Source organism: Rhinolophus sinicus, linkage group LG02, assembly GCF_036562045.2.
Source record: "Rhinolophus sinicus isolate RSC01 linkage group LG02, ASM3656204v1, whole genome shotgun sequence".
NCBI classification, from domain to species: Eukaryota; Metazoa; Chordata; class Mammalia; order Chiroptera; family Rhinolophidae; genus Rhinolophus; species Rhinolophus sinicus.
Window position 1 is genome coordinate 96,050,379 of NC_133752.1, and position 24,851 is coordinate 96,075,229.

Genomic DNA, 24,851 nt, shown 5'->3' on the forward strand with positions numbered 1-24,851 from the left:
AGACAGATGTGCAAGTCTGAGACTCACAGGAGAGGTAGAGGATGGAACAAAGGAGACTGAGAAAGGGCTCCCAGTGAGGAGAAGGCCAGGAGGGGAGGTGCTCCAGAAACCAAGTACAGAGAGTGTTTCCGGAGGAAGGCGGTGATCAGATTGTCTCAAATGCCACAAACGGCCAAGTAAGAGCAGGACTGAGTTGACTGTTGGCTTTGTCAAGGTGGGGTTGGTCATGCTGACCTTGGTGAGAGGGGTTTCAGGGGATGGGGTGCAGAGATGAAAGCCTGAGGGAGAGATTATAAAGGGATTTCTGGGGTCTTCTTCTTGGAGGTTCCCCTGTAGGCACTGACTGTGAATCAGAGGCAAGAATGAAAACACACTTAGAGGCTTTGGAGGGAGACTGGGCTGCTGACAACTTGATTTCAGATTTCTAGCCCCCAAAACAGTGAAAAAAATAAACGTATCTTCTTTTAAGCCACCCAGTTTGTGGCATTTCATTACAACAGCCCTAGAAAACTACACGTAATACAGGAACTATAGATGTTTTTGACCTGTGATATATGTAAATCTGTATACTAAAGGTATTCTACGACTTTGACAAATGTCTAAAAGGCTGACACTTTTTAAAATCTCAACTCAGAAAAAAAAAATGCACAAATTCCAAATCAATGCCTATATTTATTTTCCCCCCAAGTAATTAGACAAGTTTAAGGTGATGGCGGAGGCTAGCTTCACTTGATTTCCAGTGAATAGTGTTGATGAGTCAGGCCATTACATCTCTCAGAAAATGATCTGTGAAAAGCAAAATCTGAGTGTTGTGTTTACTAAAGTGATGCCATATGTTGGTTGATTAACAAGTTGTCAGAATATTAGAAGTTCTTGGCTGATTGCAAAAAGGAGCATCTGTTTGCTGAGTCTTTTATCTAATGTGTGTACAGATATCGCCAGGTTTGGCACTTTTCCTGAATATCACATGTAAATTCCTGCAGTATTTAGCCTTCAGAGAGTAACACTGATGTACTGCTGGGGTTTAAGATGTTTATTCTCAGGAAAGCAAATGAAGTGAGGTGAAAGAGATGAAGTATACACAGAAGAGTATTATGTATCACCAAAATTATTTTACCATTATACCTTATATCATCTACTGCAACTAATGTTCACTTGCATGTCACTTGCACAGTAATTTAAGGGGGAAAAGATTAAATCTCCTGGGGACTATTTATGGCTTTAGCTGTTGATAGAATTTAATAATGCCTGCTATTTATAAAATGACTTAACAGTTTACAAATGCTTTCACATTGGATTCTTACAACCCTGTGAAGACATTATACACCCATTTCACAGGTGAAGAATCTGCAGTCGAGTTGAGGTAAATCCATTTGGATTGGAACTAGGACATCATACCCGATCTTTTGAGCTCCATCACTGCACCACCTGCAAAATGCAGAAGTTCAAGAGCTGGTATGAATACTATGACAGGATCTAGTCAGGGTGAAATTAGGGCGTTTTCCTTTGTGTCTTTTCACAACCCCCCTTTGAGTCAGTCAGCATATTGGATTGTGCCATTCTAATTTGAGCACGTATATTCTGTTGGGGAGGAAAAGCTTTTTGTCTACCCTCTGAGGTTCAGTATATAGAAGGCTGTGAATTTAACTGACCAAAAAAATAGATTAATAGGAGAAAAGGAATACAAATTTTATTAATATTTTACGTGCATGGGAATTCTCAGAAAATAAGTCAAACTCAAAGAAGGGGTTAGAGTCAGGAGCTTATATACCATTTGACAAAGGCTTTCCTTTGTTTCGGCTTTGAGAGATGATAAATTGCGGGAAAATAAACAGAAAATATGTGGAGGAAACTAATGAAAGATAAGGGTTATTTTAGTAAGGGGTGTTTATACAGACTCATCTGTGCGCTGACTCTCGGTCTCTGGTGATAAGAGTTGCTCTCCTCTTCCTGGTACAGGAGAGGGAGACACCTTCACAAAGGGAAATGTATGCCCTGCTTTTAGGTAGAAAGGGGGAAGGCAGAGAGTTCTCCTGTGTCTGTTGTTTCTTAATTGCTTGCAACTCAAAAGATCCTTATGCCAAAGAGGCAGATTCTGGAGTGGCATCTCTTGATCCCCTTCAACTCCTTTCTACCACTCATCAAAGCTGACATGAAACAAGTAAGGTGGGAAAAAGGCACTTCCTTATATTAACTGAGTTCAAAGTTAGACTTATATTTCAGTTGTTCCGTTGCCTTTGAAATTTTTCAGCACTCATGGCCTTAGAACTAAGTGCTTCCGCGACATGACGTATATGCCACCTTTTTTTTTTTAGCCTCAATTTCTGGTCTTATGTTTTATGACACACAAGAAGGCTAATTGATGGAGAAATCTGTTAGTGCTTCAGGAAAATGAGGTATATCATGAAAAAAAAACAGTATTTCCATTTAAATAACCCAAATTTTACCCTTTATTTAAATTGCAAGTCTGGTGTTACTTTGGGAGTTTTTTTCCTGTCATTCCTTTGTGTAACGTATGGGAAGAAAATAAACTTTTCCTCTAACCTCTTACGTTCAGTGACTAGGACCTGGGAAATAAACTGGCAAAGGTTAACAGAAGAAAAGCTCTATTTCACAGGCACACGAGGGTCCTCACATAAAAGAATTGAAAACTTAAAAAGTTAGGCCTGGAAGCTTATATACCATTTTAACAAAAGGTGATAAATTGTGCAGAGGTGAAAAAACAGAGGAAAAGAGGTTTGGGCTTCTAGGAGGTATTAATTGTGGGAAGTTAATATAGGGGAGAAACTAATGGAAGGTAAGGATTTAGTCAAGTTTGTTATGCAGACTCATGTCTGTGCCATTTCCAATGAGTCATCTCTTCCTGGTATGGGGGAGGAGAGGAGGGAAGACCCTCACAAAGGGAAATGTATGCCCTGCTGTTAGGCAGAAAGGGGGAGAGCAGAGAGTTCCTCCATTTGCTGTTTCTCACTTGCCTCCATGAGCTGGCATATTCTGATCCCCTTCATGAATTACAAGGACCGCTACAGTCCGTCCCTCCCCTGTATTTCCAGTCATATTCCCAACCACTCAATTTCTGACCCTTCTTTTCAACAAAGTGTTTCACTTCTTGCCCTATACCTCCCTTCCTTTGAACTCATGCTTCTATTGCCTATCTACAATACTATATTCTCTCCTTTCCAACATTAGTCATCCTTCAGCAAAACTTCAAATTTATTTTCTTCTTTTAATGTCTTCTCAGAGCTCCAGCCTCACCAGGTGGCTTCTTCTAACCATTTGGGGTAACCTTGTTGAGAGATTAATTAGACGATCTCCCATTTGGTCCTTTAGATTTTCAGTGATGATTTGAACAGTCACATAAATCTTCGATTGTTATTCAACTTCTCACATTTTGCTCCATTTTTTTCTCTTTGACCTCAATTTTGCTTCTCTTCTTTGTTCTCTGTACCCTGGTGCATTGCTTTCCAAAGTGTGAGACAAGCACAATGTGCATCAAAGTCCCCCAGAGTTCTTCTTGAAAAGGTAGATTCCTGAAAATGATCCTGGATCTGCTCAACTGTCTTCCCCGGTGATTCTTCTGTATAGTGAAGTTTATGAATCATTGATTTAGACAGCACATGTCATTCATTAATTTACTCATTCAACAACTATTTGAGCACATATTAGGTACTAGGTACCTGCGATACAGCAGTGAGTGAGGCAGAAATGGTCCCTATCTTGAAAATCTAACATAGTTTGGGAAATGACAATGAACAAGGACTTAAAAGTATGATGTGGGTTACAAAGAAGAGATGCAAAGATCTATGGAAACATCTAAGAGGGGGACCTAATCTGGCAGGGGCAGGTGTTAGGGGTTCCTTCCCTGAGGGTGTGGAGTTGGGACCTAAAAGAAGAATAGGACTTGGACAGGTGAAGGGAGAGAGGGAGGGGAGGAGAGGCAGAAGGAATAGCAGGTATAACTCTTTGAGGTGGATAAGAGCAGGGCCTCTTCTTTGGAAGGACAGGGAGCAAGGTCCCTGACTTGAGCCATCAGGCAGAAGGGCGAGGCTAACAAGAGGGACAGCGAGAGAGTTAGCAAGTGGCCAGATTATGCTGGTCCCCCAGACCAAGCTAAAGAGTTAGGAACTTATCCTAAGGGCATCTGGAAATCATCGAAGTGGAGTCGCATGATCAGCTTTGTCTCTCAAATCATTTCAGCTCTAGAGTGGAGGGAGAGTGTTCCTGGAGAGACCACTTGCAAAGCTTTTGCAATTGTCCAGGAGAGAGAAAATGATGATCTTTGCCCAGAATGGTGGTGGTAGGATGGATTGAAATGGTACTTAGGAGATAGATTAGGTAGGGTTATGTTATTAATGGCATATTGGGGTGAGAGAACGGAAGTTCCAAGGGTGTCTTTCATTTTTGTTTCGATAATGTCACTTTGTTTCGATAGTGTTACATCTCCGTGATGTAACATGGAGAGAGAGGACCAGGCTCTCAGGACAAAATTACACGTTCTGTTCCTGGTGCACAGATTTTGAAGTCCCTGTGAAACATTCAGATGGAACCTGTCACGTATTTTTTCCTATTTCCCATGGAAGAGCTGGAATTTACGTGGGCTTTGAAAGAATTGTGAAATTTAGAGAAACATCAATAAAGATCCACTTAGAAGATCATAAATATGTGTATCCATCAATGGTCTTCTTTCTGTCTTTTTTCTTACTTGATATTTGGTGATCAGCTGAGTTCACAGTTCATCTTCAAAAGTGATTTTTCTCAAGGAGATTATAATGGCTTTGGTTGTTTGTTTTAATTTTGTTTTCTTTAGGAAGTGGATTGGGTCAACAGGGCTTTTTGCATGTATTTGTTTGTTCCTTTGGCTGGGAAAGGGTGGCCTTAGTGGAGGTGTGTGTGTTCTTTAAAGTTAATCTGTAAACACAACCTGTATTTTTCTTAATGTCGCACATCAACAAGTTATGGATGAGCTTGGATATACTGAAAGATGTGGGAGAACTTCCATGAAGAGAACAAATAAAAGCAAGAACCATGTCATTTTGTACCAACATTGTAGTGCTGCTGGGGAAAATTCACGCCCAGTGAGAAACTTGAGGAGACTATTTGCAAGGGTGAGTTGGGCTTTGGTGAAAAGTGCACCTGAGTAATGCAATGGTTTACATTTGATAATACTGTTCAAATATAGCCTAATTTCCAGGAAAGCAGAAAATGGAAAGCTGTGGATTCTCCTTCTACTCCCCTGCCTCTGATTTTCCCTCCCCCTATTCTGTTCATCATCTGTTTCTCATTCATCTTCACAAAAGAGAATAATGATTAAAGATGCCATGGGGCTAAATTACTTTGAGTCTTAAAAATAATTACCCCCAAATCATTACTTTCTTTGTTTTAAAATGTACGCAAAAGGCGTTATAACTAAGCACGAATGACAGCAGGTAAAAATAGGCTATTGGGTGATTCTACATTCCAGTTTGAGAAACCTCTCCACATGATCCCTGAGCAATGCTCATCTCGCCTCTACTCGGTTATTCTTAGTGGCAGGGAGCTCCCGCTCTATTTTAGGAATCAACCAATTTTGTTACTAAATCCAGCTCGACAGAATATCTTTCCTATAGTGCATTAAAATGAGCCTACTCGGTGACACTGGTTCTGCACCTCATAGCAACACAGAATAAATCTATTCTATATTCCATGTGACAGCCTTTCAAATATGTTAAGACAACTGCCATGCCTCCTCGGGCCTTCTCCTCTGCAAATTAAGTATCTCCGATTCCCTCAAATACATTTCTTACAGGACACAGTTGCTCCATTCTTCACCTTCTTTATAAAAACGTGTCTCCTTTGGGCCTTCTCAAATGGCATCACCCCTTTCTGAGTGACACTCACACTGACAGGGCCATGTACAGCAGGACAGCTGCCTCTTAGTTGTCCTTGTGCTTCTGTTTAATGACAAATACTTTAGTTTTAAACAGAGGACAAGGAGAGTGGAGACTGAGGGCTGTGTGGGCTGTGTGTAGTGTTTAGAGCTCTGAGACATTCCAAGGCAGGTGGAATATTTTGTTTGGTTTATAACAGAGTGGTTTTTCATCTATGGGACTTGAAACGTGCTGAATCCCAGTGGAATTACTGGGTAATAAATGGGAGGGGTTTTTAAATTCCATCAGAGTAAAATGGGAAGCTCTTTCTCTTTTTCACTTTCTTATGTGGCAGTTGTACCTTAATCTGCTTTTAGGAACAGCTGTTGTAACAGATGTTTGCTATAGATGGTATTGTGGTTTTTTTGTTTGTTTTAGTTTACCTAGCAAATCCTTTTCATGAAGAGATGCTTGTGAAAGCCTAGATCTTTTTTCCAATGCAAATAAGCTTCAATTTGTATAGGACCTTCAGAACGTCTAGGGCAGGCTTCCAGCTAGTCCGGAGGTTGGTGGTCAACAGAGTGGGACTAATGGAAACAGGAAAATTGGCCCCATAACTGGGAGTATTAGACTCAAAACCAGGAGCAGTGTAAGATTTCTCTTTTTCCCATTTATCCTCACTACTATCTTTGGAGCCCTAGCCCCACAGACAGTCATTAAACCAAGAAGGAAATCACAGATGTGCTGGTGAATCCTGCTCTTGGTTGGTGCAGAGGCAAAAAATATATCAGGAAAAATATCATTTCTCTCATTACATAGAGTATATAATATAGGTATATGTAACATGTATAAAATAGGTATTTCTGTACATGAAAACAGAGATGTAATGCTGGAATAATATTTGTCAAATCACTGAACTAAAAACTTGACCTAAAATGAAAGAGGAGACCTTCAAGAAGAAGGTCCTCTTCCAGTTTCCATTCTCCACTTATCTATGACCTAAAAAGGGAAATTCTTTGCTAAAGAGTGAATTCTTGGGATCACCATTTACCCAATGGTCACTGTTGTGAAAGTCTCCACACGGTCACTGTGTACCCTGGAAAATCACAGGTAACATTCCAATATTTGAGTAATATTCATGCTCCAAGAAGATATGCCACCTGTTATGGCTGCAGTATAAGGAATTCCAGTTGAAATGCATGTACCAGAACACAACTCGTTTCCACAGTTTGGTTGGTAAAAGCTTAGTAAGAATCTTCTCCAAGACACTCTCTTTAGTATGCTCCTCACAAGTCCTCTTCTTTTGTTGTAACTACCTGTTATTTTACTATTCATAATTTATTTTAATAAGTAACCTATACACATGATTTTAAAAATCAGAGTACTAATTCATACTTCTGTTACCCGATTTATTAGCTTTAAGGAATGCCTTTTGAGCCTCCATTTGAAAAATTAGGAAATCACCGTACTTACCCAAATTCTACTCTCTTCCCTTCCACTTCCCAGTATGTGCCAGGAATATTGTTACTTTTAAATGGACATTGTTCATAAAATTTAAGTTCTGAAATTGTAATTCCTACAGTTGTCTTAGTTTTAGTACTAAATGGGTTCTGTCCTCAAGGCAGCCCTTTTGCTCCAGCTTTTCAAATCCTCTCTTGGATGACTTGGGCTTGGTCTTCCAATATTTCTTCCAAAGGGCTCGCAGAAAGTATTTTCCTGAGTTCTTAAAATTGAAAACCCTATGCCTTTATACTTGAATGACAGCATTGTGTATAAAATCGTTGAGTTGCACTTAATATCTCTGAAGTCTTTGTATCATTGCCTACTGCCTTCCAGAGTTGACTTTTTGCTTCTTATGATTTGATCTATATCCACTTTTTCTTAGTCTGTATTTCAATCTGTAGATTCAATTATTTTATGTCAGAAAAGCTTCTTAAATTATCTTTGGATGTAATTATGCCTTTTTATCTTAGTCGGTCTTCTCCAGAGATATCTATTATGTAGAAGTCGGATGTCCTTTGTTTTCCTCACCTATAAGTTTTTAATCTAATCATTTTCACTCTTTTTTTCCTCAGTTCATTTTACTTAGTTTCCTCAACTCTACACTCTGAAATTAAGCTTCCAGCACCATCTCTCCTCTTTTCTTCTTGTAACATTGCCTCATTTCTATGATAGCTTTATTTATGTGCTTCTGACAATATCCTCATAACCCTGATCTGCCAGCCCAGCCAATATCTTTGGGATTTGTTCACACACAGTTTCTGAAAACCTGATTTCGTCTTCCACTAAGTTTTTCCTAACCTGAGCTTTCTCCCTTGTCACAATATTATGGGCTCACTAATCCCCTTTCTCTCATTCTTTTTTATAGTTTCTAACATAACTTCTGTAGCTGACTAGGCTAACCATAATTAAGTTCCTCACAGTTTCTTCCTCTTCCCTGCCTCTCAGGTCTATTTCCTTTCTCAGTTTGGAAGGTCCAGCTTCTAGAAAATATCACCATCTGTACGTGTCTGTCTCCCTTCATTAATTAGTACATTCTGTGCCCTTTACCTGTTTCCACCTAGTTATGAAGTAACTCCTATCAGCAGAGAAAAGAGAACAAGTACCCTTCGGAATTCGAGTGTGTAACTCTGAGGTGACTGGCTTCATGCATGCCATTTCTCTGAAGCCCAGCATTTTATCTTAAAAATAAGGCAGTATTTTTATTCAGCTCCATAATATCTGTGTTTGTTTTAAATGTTTGAAGTGTTTAAAATTACTTAGCTATTAAATTACTTGATTCCCCCACCCCACCTCCAATCTTTAAGTAAAACTGAAGACTCAAAGAGATAAGCCATAATAATAATAATGAGGTTTCAAGTACTTTCTAATATACCACTGGGGATCCTCAGGGGTGTGAATAAATCACACGTTAAAAAGGGCCCCTCGTTTTCATCTTTGAATCTCTGGCCTCTGGCACATTAGCAGGTACACATTTGGTATTCAGTAATTGTTTCTGGAACTGACTGGAATTGAAGTTGCAAGATTTCTTCGCTACATTCAATATAGGCTGCTCCCTGTTTTAGCTTTTTCTTGGTGCATTCTAACTAAAATGCAATTGTTTTCTGCACTATAGGGAAGATGGGGCCTTAAAGAATCTACTGTGATGTGTGTTTATACTGTGATATCAGGAATCAGCTATAGAAATAGGTGTTTTCTGGTCATTCCTTCCAGCCTCAAGGAGACCAGGCACTTATCATGAACCCCAACAAGGGAGTACAGCAGACCTTTTGGTAGCATGGGCTCTGCAGTCAAACTGCCGGATTGCAAACCCTGGGATCCCCCTGGCATTTGTGTGTCCATGGGTTTGTTATTTGAGCTGTCAAGGCCTCATTTTCCTCGTCTGTAACGTGGGGCTGATAATAATGTCTACCTCGATCAGGCTGTTAAGAGGAATAAATGATGCTGCCTGTGAAAATGTTCAACATAAATCCTGAGACAAAGTATATACTCATTAAATGACATCTGTTCTTGCTACTAAATGGTGTAGTGAAGGAGTAGAGATATCACAGGGTGAGCCCAAATCATTTTGTTTCAAAATACTTTAAAATGTGACATGGGCACTAGGGATCAAGCAACTCTAGGCAATAATTCATTGCCTTGCTGTAAAACTCCGTAATTCCCACAATGAACATAATAGTTAAAAATCTATTCCCATTCCCACCCCTCCCTTTTACACACGTACACTCTTACCCAGAAAGAGTAAAATAGTTCCTGGAGGAAAATTTTGCCTACGTGTCTTGGGCTACAATTTCTCATTCTTACTTCTGAACTGAACTTCCCTGAACAGCTTGGTGTGCATGAGTGCTGAACCACCTATTCAAGGCAGGAAAATAATCAGCCTTGGAATCCCACTGAGCTTTAGAAGTTAGCTTTAGGGCTTTCCCATTGCAGGATTGTCTGGTTGACAAGCATAAAGAGCCCAGAAGTTTCTCCTACCCACATATTCTCTCATTCCCCCATCTGTCCTGGGAAAGCCTAGCGCTATCTAGGATTTCCAGAATTAGAAAGAGCCATTGAGGATGTCATGTTTAAGGATAGGCAAGCTGCTGAGTAGTTATTTTCTTAACATCTGCCCTGCTGTGTTACAGACACAGCATTAGAGACTTCATCTTCTCCATGGTCAGGTCACACAATGCTTGTCTTCCTTCAGCTAGAGGGGAGAAGTCTCTAAATTGTTACTATCTAACATGAACAAAAACAATGGCTTGAATTGTCTCTCCTTGAGGAAATAAGTGAGCTGCTATATTCACTAATGCAGATAGCTCTATCTATGTCAACAACAGATGAGAAAAAGTGCTCAGTTCCTAACATTTGAGGTGTTAGAGCAGATCTCAGCTCTCAACAAGGGTATTTGTTTCGTCTTGATGTTTTCTCCCTCTTCAGCATTTTCTTAACAAAAAGGATAGTCACCTACATGTACTTGGATTTGTTGATTTAAAGAGAATTTAAAATAACTTGGTTAGAAAAAAATGAGAGGATTATACCACAAAAGAAATCCAAGCAAAAGGCAGCCAAGGTACTTTCTGGGCTCTACACCCCAATTGTGAGTTTGAATCCCAGCTCCTCCCCTTCCTAACTGTGAACTTTGTCTAGCTAATCAATGTCTTGTTTCCTCATTTGCAAAATAATAGTGATGATGATGATAGCAATACCTTCTAGTTGGAGTGAGAATTCAGTATGGAAGCACATGTAAAGAATTTAGAACAATGACTAACATATACTAGGGGATGGTTTGTGGTTTAAGAAAGCCTCATACATAATACTACTTTCCCTACCCAAGTTCTGAGCAAATTAAGAGGTAAACAAAAGAGTAAGAGAGAAAGAGACTAAAATATCAGCCTGCTTCCCGATAAAGCCAATGCTAAAATATAGCTTAAGGTTAGGGCAACAGTGGGTGGCACCCCAGAATGAGGCTAACTTTCTCACCATTTCCAGACACATGTGGACCCCTGTAGGCCTCTCATCCCAATATGGGGGAGGGGGGACAGAGAGAAAGAGAGAGAATGAGACAGGGGAGGGAGGAATACGGCAGAGAGAGAGAATTGGGCAGGCCCTGGAAAGGACAAGGGGTGAGGCAGAGGCTTGGGGAAAACTCTTCCTTCTGGAAAATCAAAGGCAGAAGTGCCTCCCTGCCAAGTAATCATTCCTTGTGAGCAAATGCAATTAAACTGTGGACATTCCATGCTTAACCCACATCATTATGTAGTTGACCTGGGGCACAGAAGGCCCCTGACAAATGTTTCCAAAGGGACAAAGGAGGAACTGCTATGTGTTTTGCTGTTTGTTTTTATTAAAAATCACCTACAAGGAGGGGCCGGCCCTGTGGCTCAGGCGGTTGGAGCTCCATGCTCCTAACTCCGAAGGCTGCTGGTTTGATTCCACATGGGCCAGTGGGCTCTCAACCACAAGGTTGCCAGTTCAGTTCCTCGACTCCCACAAGGGATGGTGGGCAGTGCCCCCTGCAACTAGCAATGGCAACTGGACCTGGAGCTGAGCTGCGCCCTCCACAACTAAGACTGAAAGGACAACAATTTGAAGCTGAACTGCACCCTCCACAACTAAGATTAAAAGGACAACAACTAGACTTGGAAAAAGTCCTGGAAGTACACACTGTTCCCCAATAAAGTCCTGTTTCCCTTCCCCAATAAAAATCTAAAAAAAAAGAAAAAGAAAGAAAAAAAAATCACCTACAAGGAGATTACAAATAACTTGCCACCCCTTCTGTGAAACTTCCTGACAATCCTGGCCTTTATTTTCACTCTCTGCTCAACTCCCAAAGCAGGCATCTGTAGCGCTCACTTGGCCCTGAGCTCCTGCAACCTGTACTGATTTTAGATACCTGTTGTTTCTCTCCGAATAACATATCCCTCCATGCTCCTCAGTGCCCTGTTCCTTGTGGGTTTCACACCATTTTTCCCAATTTTGAAGTATGTCCTGCTCCATGCAGCCAGCAGAGAGGAACAATGGGTGTGTCTTGGAGAGATCAGAGCAGAAGTGGAGGCCCACTCATGGGTCTTTCTGGCTCATACCCTCTCCACTCTTCAGAGAAGAGTGCTTCTACCCCCAAAATGGGTGAATTTGCTATGTAATTCAATTTAACATACAACACAAACTAGAGGTTAAGGAGAATGAGGTGGGCCCACTCCCCCCAACCCTTTCCTGGGTGGGCTAAGTTCCTCTGGGGGCGGCCACACTCTGCCCGGCAGCCGTCCCCTGGGGCTCTCTCCCTCCACTCTGGGTGATGCTCCCTCCTCCTGCTCCTTCAGACCTAGGGAAGGAAGGTGTCCCCTTCATACTGCAGCCTGCCTTGTGGCCTGTTGGGAACCCTGCCCACCTCCATGGAAATGCAACAGTCCCTTTGTTAAGCTCCCCTCAGTTACCATCTGGGTGCCATCTCTTTTTACCCCAGACCCTTCCTGAACAACATCAGGCAGCTGGCCCAGGAGCATTTGTCCTTGTTTAAAATGACGTTTGAGTCGTCCTTGGATGATGGCTCTGAGCCTGTGAGCTGCCCAGTCCAAGGTATGGGGCCTTTATGCAGGAGGCAGCCATGCCCCAGCTCTGTCCTGAGGCCCTCTGGGTCCCCACTGTTGGAATGGGGGACAAGGCTTTTATTCTAGCACATCCACTTCTAGAAAAGAGGCTAAAAACAGAGGGGTGGTTGCAGAGCCAATAAGGTGATGTGTGAAAATGCTCTCAGGAAAGCAGGAAAGTTGGAAAATCCGATGATAGCAAATCATCAAGTGGATATTCTCCTTCATGGAGTAGGCAAATAAGGAAGAAAGGGAGGGGCAGGGGCTAAGAAATGAAATGTGCCAGAAAGGGACGATGGGAGATTTATTTTTCCAAAGAACTAGAGCTTTGCTGACTAGATTATTTTTTAAATATGTACCGGTGTTGCGTTTCTGCGAGGGGCTAGTCTTTGCTAGGCACAGAGGACATGAAGATGAACAATAAACACAATCTACCCCCCCAAGGGGCTGGAAACCTAGTACAGTGGTTTTAAACCTTGTCTTTGTCCCCATATATAGGAACCTGTAGAATGACCCATACTCCCAGGTGCTCCAAATCTGTCCCCTCTTTTCTGGTCCCCACTGAGAATCACGTATTCCATCGCACATACACACTTACCTGGAATGCTTGGCAGAGGTGATAAATGCCACATCACACAGGTAAATGTGGCCCCACAGGCACTGAAGAGGAAGCAGGAGATAAGTTCAAGCCAGACCTTGAATAAGGAGTGTGATAAGGTGGTAGAGGACGAGCATTCCAGACCTGGGGGTAGAGAGGGGGCTGGAGGGAGCATGAGGAAAAGCAGAGAACTGAAGAGTGAAGGCCACCTGGCCATCCTGGAAGAGCAGGTGTCCTCATGGCTCATGCAGGGAAGGCTGCCGGATTTAGCAAAGAAGAAGAACAAATTTCCCCCCGGATTGCTAGGGCAGACATATTGAAAAAATGATTCTTTGTTTATGTGAAATTCGAATTTTACTGGACTGCCTGTACTTTACCTGGCACACCTGGCCACTCGAAGGAGCATGTCCCCGCCCGCCTCACAGCCTCTGGGCAATGGCACGGGAGGAAGCTCAACACAGAGGCCTTACGGAGTTCTGGTTGGTCAATCTCGGGAAATTTTCCTGATTTTCTGTTTTTGTTTAAAAATGATTACTAGCTAAAATGGAAAGCATTACCAAAGTGGATATTTCAAACTGCTTGGGGGTGAAACTGTACTACGAGTCTTGCTGTACCAAGTACTGGGGACTATCAGGAAAAAGAAATGCTGAGGATGCTACACAGGAAGCATGGAAGTTTCCACCCTGCAAAGGGAGCGCTGAGGACACCAGAAGCAGGCTTTTGACTCTCTTGCCCTCTAGCGGCCAAATGCCTGAACAAGGACTTGAGTTCCTACTGGTTACAGTCTCAGCCCCTGGAGTCCTCCATTGCTCTAACTCTGCAGTAAGTGATGTAATTAAGAAAGATGGAGGAAGGGGCAGGGGCAGGCAGATCCTAAGCCCCAAAGCCAGCCTGAGAGGGGCTTGGATCCAAAGAAGAGGCGTAGAGCGCTGTGCTGCTGTCCTGCAGCTTCTTCTTCGTGATGCTCCTGGGCGAGTCTTCAAGACTCTAGGGACTGAATCTCCCCAAGATTGCCTTCATTTCATTCATTTATCCACCAGATATTTCCAGAGTGTCTGCTATGGGCCAGGCACTGTGCTCGGGCACTGGGCATAACATCTGACCCCTTTCACTATGACTTAGAATTAAACCAAAAAGTTTGCAGACTTCTAGATATTGCACCCAAGGCAAATTGAACACACCGCTGGGCATAGGAATTTTAAAATTGTAAAAGGGTCTCCCTGAGTAACACATTTTTAGTTGAATTCTAATTTTTCTACCACATCCTTTTTTTATAACTTATACGTATAGCTTCTTTTTTGATAAATGGTCATTAGACATTTTGACAATTATTTATAACTTGACACACAGCATGTGACACAAAACTAATGCTCTGTGATGTGTCTAGAGCTATCCCTAACTTTATGAAAAAAGAAGGTTTGGGCAGAATGTTGAATTTTGTCCCTCTGCCTAGAATATGCAATGCTGAGTTAATGGCATTGAAAGAATGTACCGACAGAATTCTGTTAGAGCAATGAAGTTGTTTTGGAAATAGCTGGGTCTATTTGTGGTGGTACTGACTAAACTAAATCAGTGTAACAACCTAGGTGGGATATTGATGGATCATGCAAGTTTGTTCAGCTGTACGGGTCCATCTTCCCAACTTCCACTACCCTACGTTCAATCAATCTCTACAGCATGGCAATTTTACTTCCTAGTAATTTCTCACCTCTGCGTAGTTTTTTGTTCTTTTTTTTTTTTTTTAACTTACTACCCCCCTAGGTTCAGATTCTGACATCTTTGTTCCTGAACTATTGTAATAGACACTTCAGTGTAGTCCCTTTTCCTGCTTCTGTCAAATCCATTCTCCACACAGATTTATCTAAAACACAGATCTGATTGTGTCATGGTTGTTTTTATCCTGCACTTGGCTGCACAGTGCTGACAGGATAAAGGTCAAGCTTTTTGTGCATGGAATGCGTGGGACCACCACCTGTCCAGCCACATTCACCATCACCCCATCCTCCTTCCCAACGCGTCCCTGCTACGGTCCTGTGGGCGCTCTGAACTGGTTTGTGGGTCTGTTAAATGAATATCCAAACATCTAAAAGTACTTTGATGCTGCATTGTTTGTGAGTTTTCTCCTTTGGTAAACTAGGTAGCCCTGAGGTGACAAAATCTCATTTTAAACATGTTATGAATCTGTACTGGCTGTGTTTTAAGAGTCCTATTATCAGTGTATGTGTTTATCAGATTCCAGAGGCTTCCTGTCCTGTCCATCCCTACCCCTCAGCTGTGTAGAATTCTCTGGCTAATTCTCTTTGAGAGTTCATTGGATTTTGACTTTAACAAAAGAGTAGAAATGCTTTAGTTACAAAGGCTTGTTCTTCCTTTTTTTTTTGGAAAGGTTATTGATGGGGTAAGGGAACCCCAGTCTTTCTAATTGGGGGAGCAAGATCTTCCCCCAGCAGATGCTTCCTACAATGACTAAGGTTTTATGTATTCTAATTTTTCCAACCAGTCTTTCAAGCCTAATACCACTGAGCATGTCTCATCCAAATCGATTCTTGATATTACTATTATGTTTAGATGACTGAGGTCACTGCATTTTATTTTCATTTGGAGCACAGTAAACATTGGAAAAAAGTGCCCAAATACATTCCTTGTGACGTAGAAAGGGAATAGCTCCCAATATCACTGCATAGGAGTGAGCTGAAGAATGCTAAGGCATCCTGCTGACCTGTGTAGAAACATCACTTTCTACCCAACAGTTTTAGTCCCAGGTCTGGGTCTCTCAGGAATCATGTCCAACATGGGATAACAATGGTTTATCATGTTATGACCAAGACTGATAGAAGTGTGTATTACAGTCTGTTAATTCACTTACCACACTTACATGGCACTTCCAATATGCCATGCATTGTTCTCCTTTTAACCTCACTACAACCCTACTAGGTAGGTACTGTTATTATTTCCAGTTTATAGGTAGAAAAACTACAGTACCTGACCTAAGTTTGCGCAGCAGGTAAGTAAGTGGTGGAGCGACTCAGGCTGGCACTAAGTGTGTGCTCTCTCCATGTTGATGTGCCTACAGGAATATTAGCAGCGCAAGGTGGCTACAACTGTGGTTCCCCTTGCGTTAGAGTTCAGTGTGTGCTGTGCTCAGCCTCTGTGCAAAGGTGAGGCCTCAAAAAAATGAGTCTGTTGCCTGGTGTGTGTAGTCAGTGTGCACACTGAAAGAAGAACTTGGGGAGTAGAGTGCAGCATAGCTAGCTCTCTACACCCTTCCATTAGGACAGTTGGGGCAGCTGTTTAGAGAGGGAGGAGACCCCAGCATGCATTATCTGGCTTTACTGATATGAAACTGGGTTGTCCGGAAAAGCTGTCATAGGATAACTGGGATATCACGTTATAACTGAGAAGAGTCTCAGAGTTTATCTAGCCTAAAGCCTTCGTTTTACAGAAGAGAAACCCTGGGGACAAAATAACCACTTGATCACAAAGCTTAAGAGTGAGCCAGAGGCTGCTTCTGCAGTAAGCTGAGAACCTGAGTAAAACAGCACTTTGTGAATTACAGCACTTTGTGAATTACTCGTTTTCTGCCTCTGTTCCCTTGTCTTTGGATTTTACTTCCCCGGGTCACATTTGTTCTTTATTTTTTCTTCCTATTGGATAAACGCAGGTGCTGGTGTGATTGTCTACATGGTTTCCATAGCATACCGACTCAAAACTAGTGTATAATGGATGAGTTTAACTTGGGAGAACATTTAAGCCAGGGTGGGCAGGTTGCAGGTCACTTGCTCTTGTGAGTGACTATGGAGAACATGGGAAGGGCTAGCCGGGGGAGTTGTCTGTGACTCCGTAGCATTTATCACAGCTCCTAACTAATTGCCCTGCTGCTCCTCTCCCCCCACACCCCCACATTCAATTCAGCCTCCATTGTGCCAATAAAATCTTTTTTCTAAATCGTAGATTTGGCCTATTCATTCCCCATTGGTTGCCTACTGGATACAATTTAAATTCCTTATTTGAAATACAAGAATCCTCAAAATTGGCCTTACGTATTTTATCAATTTTCTGCCAATCCCACCCCACCATTAATTTTTTAAAAATCTTTACTTTCTGCCACAATTTGCTACCCCCACCATCACCCCTGCACTCCCCACCACACACACCACATTCATACTCTGCAGGCATGGCTAGTGCCCTTGGGGTTCCCTGAGTTGACAAGCTCTTTCCCCAGTGAGTCACCTGGTGACACTCTATTCTTAGAGACCACATGTCACCTTCTCTCCCAAGGCGTTCCTGTTCTTGACCAATGTGGTTATCCTTCTTCCTTGGTCTTTGTTTATATCTCTATTAGAACTCTTCTTTCTCTAAGTGGACATTGGCAGTTTCTTCTTAGTCTACCTGGTTTCATTATTCCTTCATTGATCCCAACATACAAAAAACATTTACTCCGCATCTTGCCATGCCAAGGGCTATGGTAAAAGCAGGGGGTTTCTATTCTTATTTCTTTGAGAGCTCACCATTTCATGAGAGAGACTCACATATAAGCAAATAAATACCGCACAATGTGATAAATGTTCACAAATCTATGGCTTGTCTGACCAATTCCAGCATCCTTAGCATCCACCAATGGCAAATTAGAGCTCAATAATTTTCTGAATAAATGAAGGTGTGACTGAACGATGGGACAGATGGATTAGCCATCTTTAGCCTAAACCTGTACTCCAGGCTGCAGTGTCTTATGAGGCAATTTTAAGAGTTACATGATGTCATGCGGGAGACCCTGCTCGCTGCGCCATTTGTCAGGCGGGGCGGCCTGCGGGGTCTCTGCTCCCGCTCCCCACACAAGAACGCAGGATATGATGAGGCCAAAAAGGAACACCCACGGAGCCATAGGTAGGGGAGCCATACCACCACGGTCTCACTGGAGGCTGGGTTCACCGGACCTGCGACTTGCTGGCCGCCTTTCCGCCAACCAACCGACCGACGACTCTCCTCCACTCTCTCGACTCTATTTCTCCCCTCTCTTCCGCTTTTCTCGGCTCTCCTCTTCCGCTCTCCTCGGCTCTGCTCGGCTCCTAGGCAGTCCTCGGCAGTCCTTGGCTCTCCTCCGTAGCTGCAGCAGTTATACCAGCGGCCAATCGGCTAACCAGCCACAGCCGACAGCCAATCAGCCACAGCCGAGCCAGCACTTTTCCACCTGAGGCCGAGAGCCTGTAAACTACTCTCTGGGGCTCTGTCCCCACACATGAACAAAACATTTTACTTTTAAAAACTAGTTTTGTATGCATTTTACTGTATGTAAGAAAATATATAATTATTTATCAAACCCATACTTTTAACAATAATGAAAAGCTTAATCTTCTTCAGTGAGTCAATATAAAGTCAATACTAATATACTAATATAATGTACCATTTCAATGACAGAAAACAAATTGCTGAAGTTTGAGAAATACTGACCAAAACAAAGTAATTCCCATTGTTTCTTAGATTTTATTCTTTTCCTGAATCCAGTCTCCATAAATTTACCTTTCGAATTTTTGGACCCTCTTTAAATGAATCATTTTACTGCAAAAACTTGCTACCAAGGGCAATTTTTAACTAATTTAAATCTTTTAAAAGATAAGACAAAGAACATTGTGTGTGTTCTGAAGATGAACCAAACCACATTTATTATTTACTTCAGTTACAGAAGTGATTCTGTAAACTCTCCACTTGAATGTTCTGATTTTCACAGGTCATGACCTGTTTAGATGACAAGGAATAGACCTACCCATGGGTTGGGTTGTTATTTATATGAGGAAGTAGGAAGAATAGAAAATGGCTTTCCCAGGCCTCTTGAGCAGTTGGACATGGTTCTTTGACATTTAGGATACAACACGAATTATGTAAGGATGACAGCAACTGTCTTTGTCCCTCATTCAGATGTTCCTCCTCCCTCTCCCCTCCCCCCTCCCTCCCTCTCTCCTCCCCCTCCCCCCCTCAACTTTTGATTGCTAATGTCTAATGTCTCCTGTTTGTGGGTCTCAGCTTTTGTTCACCATACTGCCTGTATTTGGAGTGACCAACTGAACCTAGTTTTCCCAGGATTTGCCCAGTTTTAGCACCAAAATATCTGCATCCTGGGAACACACAAAGTCCTGGGCAAACCAAGAGGTGCTGGTCACCCCTTACCTGCATGCCTTTTCCATACATATCATACTGAAATTCTGGAAGAAAGAAGAAGGAAGTTCTGACTGGGTCTCTTAGCCTTCTCCAGCCCAGAACACCTGAGTTCTCCCACTTCCAAGCTGATCGCCACTGACCAGTACAAGGTCAGGCCTGGGGAAGGCACGGAGAAGCTTCTCCAGCACCTTGCTCAGAAGGGGCTTGTGAGCAGGACAAGCCTGGAAATATCAGTTCCTCTCTGGCCTGTTGTATCACTTTGTACACCAGTTTATCACTTACCAAGGTCTTGGGGTTCTTACACACATCGGGTGGGTGCATATGTGGCGGAGCTGGTAGAAACTACTTGTCATCCTTTTCATTTTTATGAATTCAGTCATGTTACACAGATTAGATTCCTAATATGTTAGGGGCCCAACCTCTAATGAAATCTTATCGCACACAACCTTGTCCAGTCAAGAAACTGTTAAGTTTGCAAAAGGGTATCCCCCTTTTAAAGCAAAATAGCATAATCAGGGAAATGACAGATTTTAAGCTCTAGTCACACTTGGAGACAAACACAAAATTCCCAATGCCTGAAAGTCAGAGAAGCTGAGCCATAGAATCGTTGGTTGATTACGGGTAGAGCGATCTTCTACCTCCCCAATTTCAGCACTCCCCCATTTCCACACACACACACACACACACACACACACACACACACACACACACGGCTCCAGAAATTAGGTCCTTCATGAATAAAATTGTTTTTCCCCTCTGCAAGGAACAGAATCCCCTCCCTTGAAATTCTGTGGACTGGAGTGGAGAGAGAAAAATGAACTCACTGTAGAAATACCTAAGTTCTGAAGCACATGACTGGTTTTCAAGAATTGACTATCAAACTATAGGGTGCGAGGGCGTGATGGGGAAGTTGGAGAGTCGAGGTTCCAGGCTGGACGGTGCTGATACAGCTCCCCGCGCCCTTGGAGCTCCCCGCGCTCTTGGAATTCCCCCGAGTCCTCGGAGTCCCCGCGCCCAAGAAGCCCCTGCGTCCTCAGAGTCCCTGCACCCAAGGACCTCCCGCGTCGTCGCTGCGCCCAAAGCGGTGCGCTCCGGGTGCAGGGTGAACACCGCCTGCCTGGCGCCTTCTCCGGTTCACTGTGCACAGCCGTGAGCCTCCAGGGGGTGAAATGGCCCGCGATGCATTTGCACTGGCCCTTCCATTCTCTGTGGTCTGTGTCTCTCAGAAATAACGTTTGTGTTTATTAATCACTAAGGCTAAGAACTGATGAAAAATGAAAAAAAAAAACAAAAAAAACACCTAGATGTATCATTGAAAGGAAGTCCATTTTGGAGTTTATTTGGCAGAGAAGCGTATAGAGGCCATCAGTCCAGTAGCAAATGAGTTTTTCGAGCCTGGGTAGGGAAGGTGAGGAACTTTTGAGTTCTAGGGGTGGGGCAGAAGAGAGCAAAACCTCAAGGGAGGGAGCAATAAGAAAAATCCCGCCCCACTTCAGGACCCTAGGAGGCTTGGCATAGACCTCTCTGCTGGACCAAGGTCACCCTGGAGGGCTTGACTCTCATAGCTAGGAAATCCCACCTCTGTGCTGCACCCCACCACCACTACCAGCAGCCTTCGAAGCCATGCCTGCACCTCACAAGCTCTTTCCCCCATCTGACCAAATGCAGGCTCCTGTCGGTTATCACTTCCTCAGGGAAGTCCTGCACCCCTGGGATCCATGGTATCACAGGACCAGCACACGGGCCAGCACACACCACACACAGCACACACAGGTCTCCGTGAGCAGAGAGGGCTCTAACGCCTGATGCTGCATGGCTTGTACAGCAATGCCTGCCAAATAGTACCAGACCCAGTTCTGTGGTTGAGGAGAGAATAGGTACACTCTCTCCTTTACCTACCCTGACTTTATTCTCCATTTCAGTGTAGCAAAAGGAATTAGAATAATTGAGGGATCCCCTAGGGCAGTTGTGAGAAAGGAGGATAAAAGATGCTAAGTATTCAGCAAGTGTAACAGAGTGAGGCTGACTAGGGAACCAGAGACATGGGGGCCTGTCTCTAAGGAACTCTCCAGACTTCAGTTTGCTCATCTGCAAAATGGGGGAGGGCAGTCAGGAGATGGGGACCACATGATCCCAATTTGCTGCCTCTGTGATTTGTTCCCCAGCGTTCTTGCCCCCCCCCCCCCCCTCCACAGCTCACTGCAGTTTTGAGGGAGGGCATGTGGACAAGGGCAGGACAGACTAGAAGAAGGCAGGGAAAGCCCTTTTCAGTGAGGCTGCACCAAATGCTCTCTATTGAAAGGGTTCAGAATGGCTCCACCGCGTAAAGCGAGGCAGCAAGCATGATGCCTGTAGCTGTGGAAGTTTTCACACTCTCTCGCGGATTCCATCCTGAGCCTTTAGGACTCTGTGGAACACGTCATGATTTAGCTCACTCAGGCATAAAAATGGGTGAGCATGTACAAGTTGCAATTTTCACTTAAAAGTTGACACCTGGAATCCAGACTTGGTCTGCGGTGACCAGGAAGCAGGGCTGAGCGTTGGTTTCTCCACGATGTGTGGCACACATGGCAGCTTCCGTGTTTTGCAGACGTGGTCTTTGCTCTCCAGCATCTTCCAACTCAAAAGAGATAAAAAGAAACCCTGATAAAAATGAACATCAATGAATTCTCTTGGAAAGAAAGCAAATACGCTTAAAATATTAATACATTGGCTCTATGTGTAGTCCATATTTGTAACCGCAGGAGGAATTTGTATGGGGTGAGGAGGAAAGTGCCAAGACTTGAGTGGTGGGGAGCTCATGCCACCTCACTTCTTGGCTCGCAGGGTCTCCTTGGAGCCGCTGGGATTTTAAGGACAGCAAGTAAAAGCAGGAAGGTAGGTTACCTTCTGAGGAGAATGCTGGAGATATAAATGGTGACCTGATCACATGTATATATAAATGGTCCCTTCCTGGTCACACAGAAAGTTCTGTTATGATGGATGAATCAGACAGAATATCATACTGTGAAATTTGCATTTTCCAATGTAAAATTGTTGGTGCAGCTTGTCATACAGCTCTGGTGAGGTTCACACTTTTAATTAATGCTTCAGTTTCTCTTCTGAGTTCTACGTCAGGAAACTCAGCACTATTATGATCGTGTCACATTTGGAAACCTGATGAGACTAGGGCTTATCTTGGACTACACACGTAGGTGACCATCTGTGCTGGTTTGCCAGGAGCAGCAATGCTTTCTGCATCTTGTCTTACTGTAATTATTAATAGTGTCCCCTTTCCCTATCACCGGCACTCTGGTGTCCATTTAAGAATAAGGTCACCCTAGCCAGCTGACACACTGCTGGCAAAGCTAGGACTGAAAATCCTACCTTTCATTCACCAGATCATCCATTTAAGCAAATGTTTTCCCAGTTGTCCAAAGTCCTTTATGTCTGAGTTACAGGTGACATAGAGCAGTGTGTCCCTTAGACAGGTGACAACACATCAGGTGTAACACATCAAATAGGTGTAACACATCAAACATGAAACTTTTTTGTTTCGTTTGTTTTTCACTTCATTTTGCTTGTTTTCCTTTCATGGTGACCAATGCCTTTGAAAATTACATTTTATGACTTCAGCAAACATTAATTATTTCCTTGGAGTCATGATGTCAAGCTTTTTAAGACATCCTATTCTTCAGATAGAAAGTAAAAAAAAAAAAAAAGGAAACTATATCAGGGTAATTCCACTTGTGCTTAGTTCTAGCAATGATTTCTCTCTTGAAAAACTTACATAAAGGAAGTTGACATGATTTCCACAGCCCTGCAATTAAATAGGCCTGACGAGAAGTTGTACGTGACAGTTTATGATTCTTGTGATTAATGTCCATCATGGTGGATGCCCCTTTAAGTTGCGTTATCAAAACCAATAATGACCCAGCCCTGTAATATGTTAGCTCTGTAAAATCACTATTTGCACTTACAGCTGTCTTTTATCCCATCACTTGTGTTTCCTTTTAAATGACACTTTTGTGTATTAACTCATTTTGAGTCATGAATTGCCAACATATGGAGCCATTAACCAAGAAGTAGTCTCGCACCTTCCCTGGGTAACAGAAATTGAGTTGAAAATTGAGCCCCCGGTATCATTATTGTAGCTCTCTATATGACTGCAGGAAAATCAAATTTCAAATTCTTCCCGCTTCCCTTATGCCTTTCACAGCAAATTTCAAAGGATGGCAGTAGGCAGACTGGTTTATAATGGCAATTTTAAACGCAGCAATTACATTAAACAAAAAGCATGGTGTACTTCTAGGTCTAGCAGTATTTCTTCCAGAAAGAACATGTCCACAGTAACAGCAATGACAATAATAGTATTTTTTTCATGAAGATCTGAGTTACTGAGCTTATGTAGATTGCAGAATTCAGTTACTGTTTTCCAGAGACCGCTCTCAGAGAAACTGATAACCAGAAAAAAGTTCTTAGTAAGATCTGTGTGCTTTGGGGAGAGATGTATAGTCAGTGTGACGATGGCATTAATAGAGAACCTCCTCAAATTGTTTTCAGTTCCTGTTCTCAAGGAGGAACAAATGGCTAGTAACTGGTCCAATAGAGGCTTTCCCCCATAGACTGGTCAGAAAGTTGAACTATTCAAGAGAATATGTTTTACTGTGATATATGTCTAGATTTTATGGTCCTTAAGGATTTATGTTAATTAGCTTCACTGAATATGCATTTTTCTTTTGTGCATTCCACATAGAGTTTTGCTTCCAGGAATATCTACAGAGGAGGCAGTCTGCTTTGCCTATGGGGGAAGGGAGGGTCCCAGCAGCTTGAACACGTGGTCAGCTGAAGGGGGTGCCTTGAGCTGCCTGGAAACTAACCAGGGTTCAGACCTAGTGGGAGAGCTGCCCCTGTTTTGCCCATCTGGGGATCAACAGGGCTCCCTGAAGTGCTGCTGTCACTTTCTAAACAGCCCCAGGAAAGTGTAATCTGCATCTAAAAGTGGATTTTTTTCTACCTAGATTGAGCTACTCAGGAAAACCCACCCTTTCCCCCTCCTGATGGGGCAGGGTGCTATCTGTTGTAGGTACACTGTTGTCTCCTTTATCCTGGGGTTTACTGCTTCTGTGCTATGTCAAGTGACAGGTAGGAGCTGCTAGGGGCAGGCTCTTCACCAACCCAAGCAAGCTTGGTGTCAGAGCCCAAGGGCCAGGGACATCTGGTTTAGACTCACTCTGGGGTTTCTCTCTCTCTCTCTCTCTCTCTCTCTCTCTCTCTCTCTCTCCCCCCCTTCCCCCTCCCTCCTCAGTCTCCCCCTTCCATCCTTTCTGACATTAATAAATTGAAGACATACAAAACAGCTTTACAAAGATCAAGATAATCTGGACCTGGGGGCCTGAACACAGATCCTTCCTTCCTGAACATTTTGTACCTGAAGAAACAGTAAGGTTAAAACTAGATTCATCTAGCATTTTCCCTCAGGCCACCAGTACAGAAACTGTGTAAGATTAGTTCCTCCTTAAAGCAAGATTACCAGCAAATTCTGTTGCAAGATCATGGAGACCTTGAGTTATCTGCCCCGTCAACCCAACTGTATGTATTCATGCTGCAAGGTATGGCTTTACCTTTCTGGAAGATTCACCACAGGAGTTGAGGGGTTTCTTCTTCCCTTCTCAGTGTGAGTTTAGCTCACTCCCTGTC

At 43.0% G+C, this 24,851-nt stretch overlaps 1 protein-coding gene across 8 annotated transcripts in view; it reads left to right on the forward strand.

Moving 5' to 3' along the window:
- Positions 1-24,851, forward strand: part of KIAA1217 (KIAA1217 ortholog) — a 749,802-nt gene that overhangs the window by 430,439 nt on the left and 294,512 nt on the right. The gene's annotated exons all lie outside the window — the stretch shown is intronic.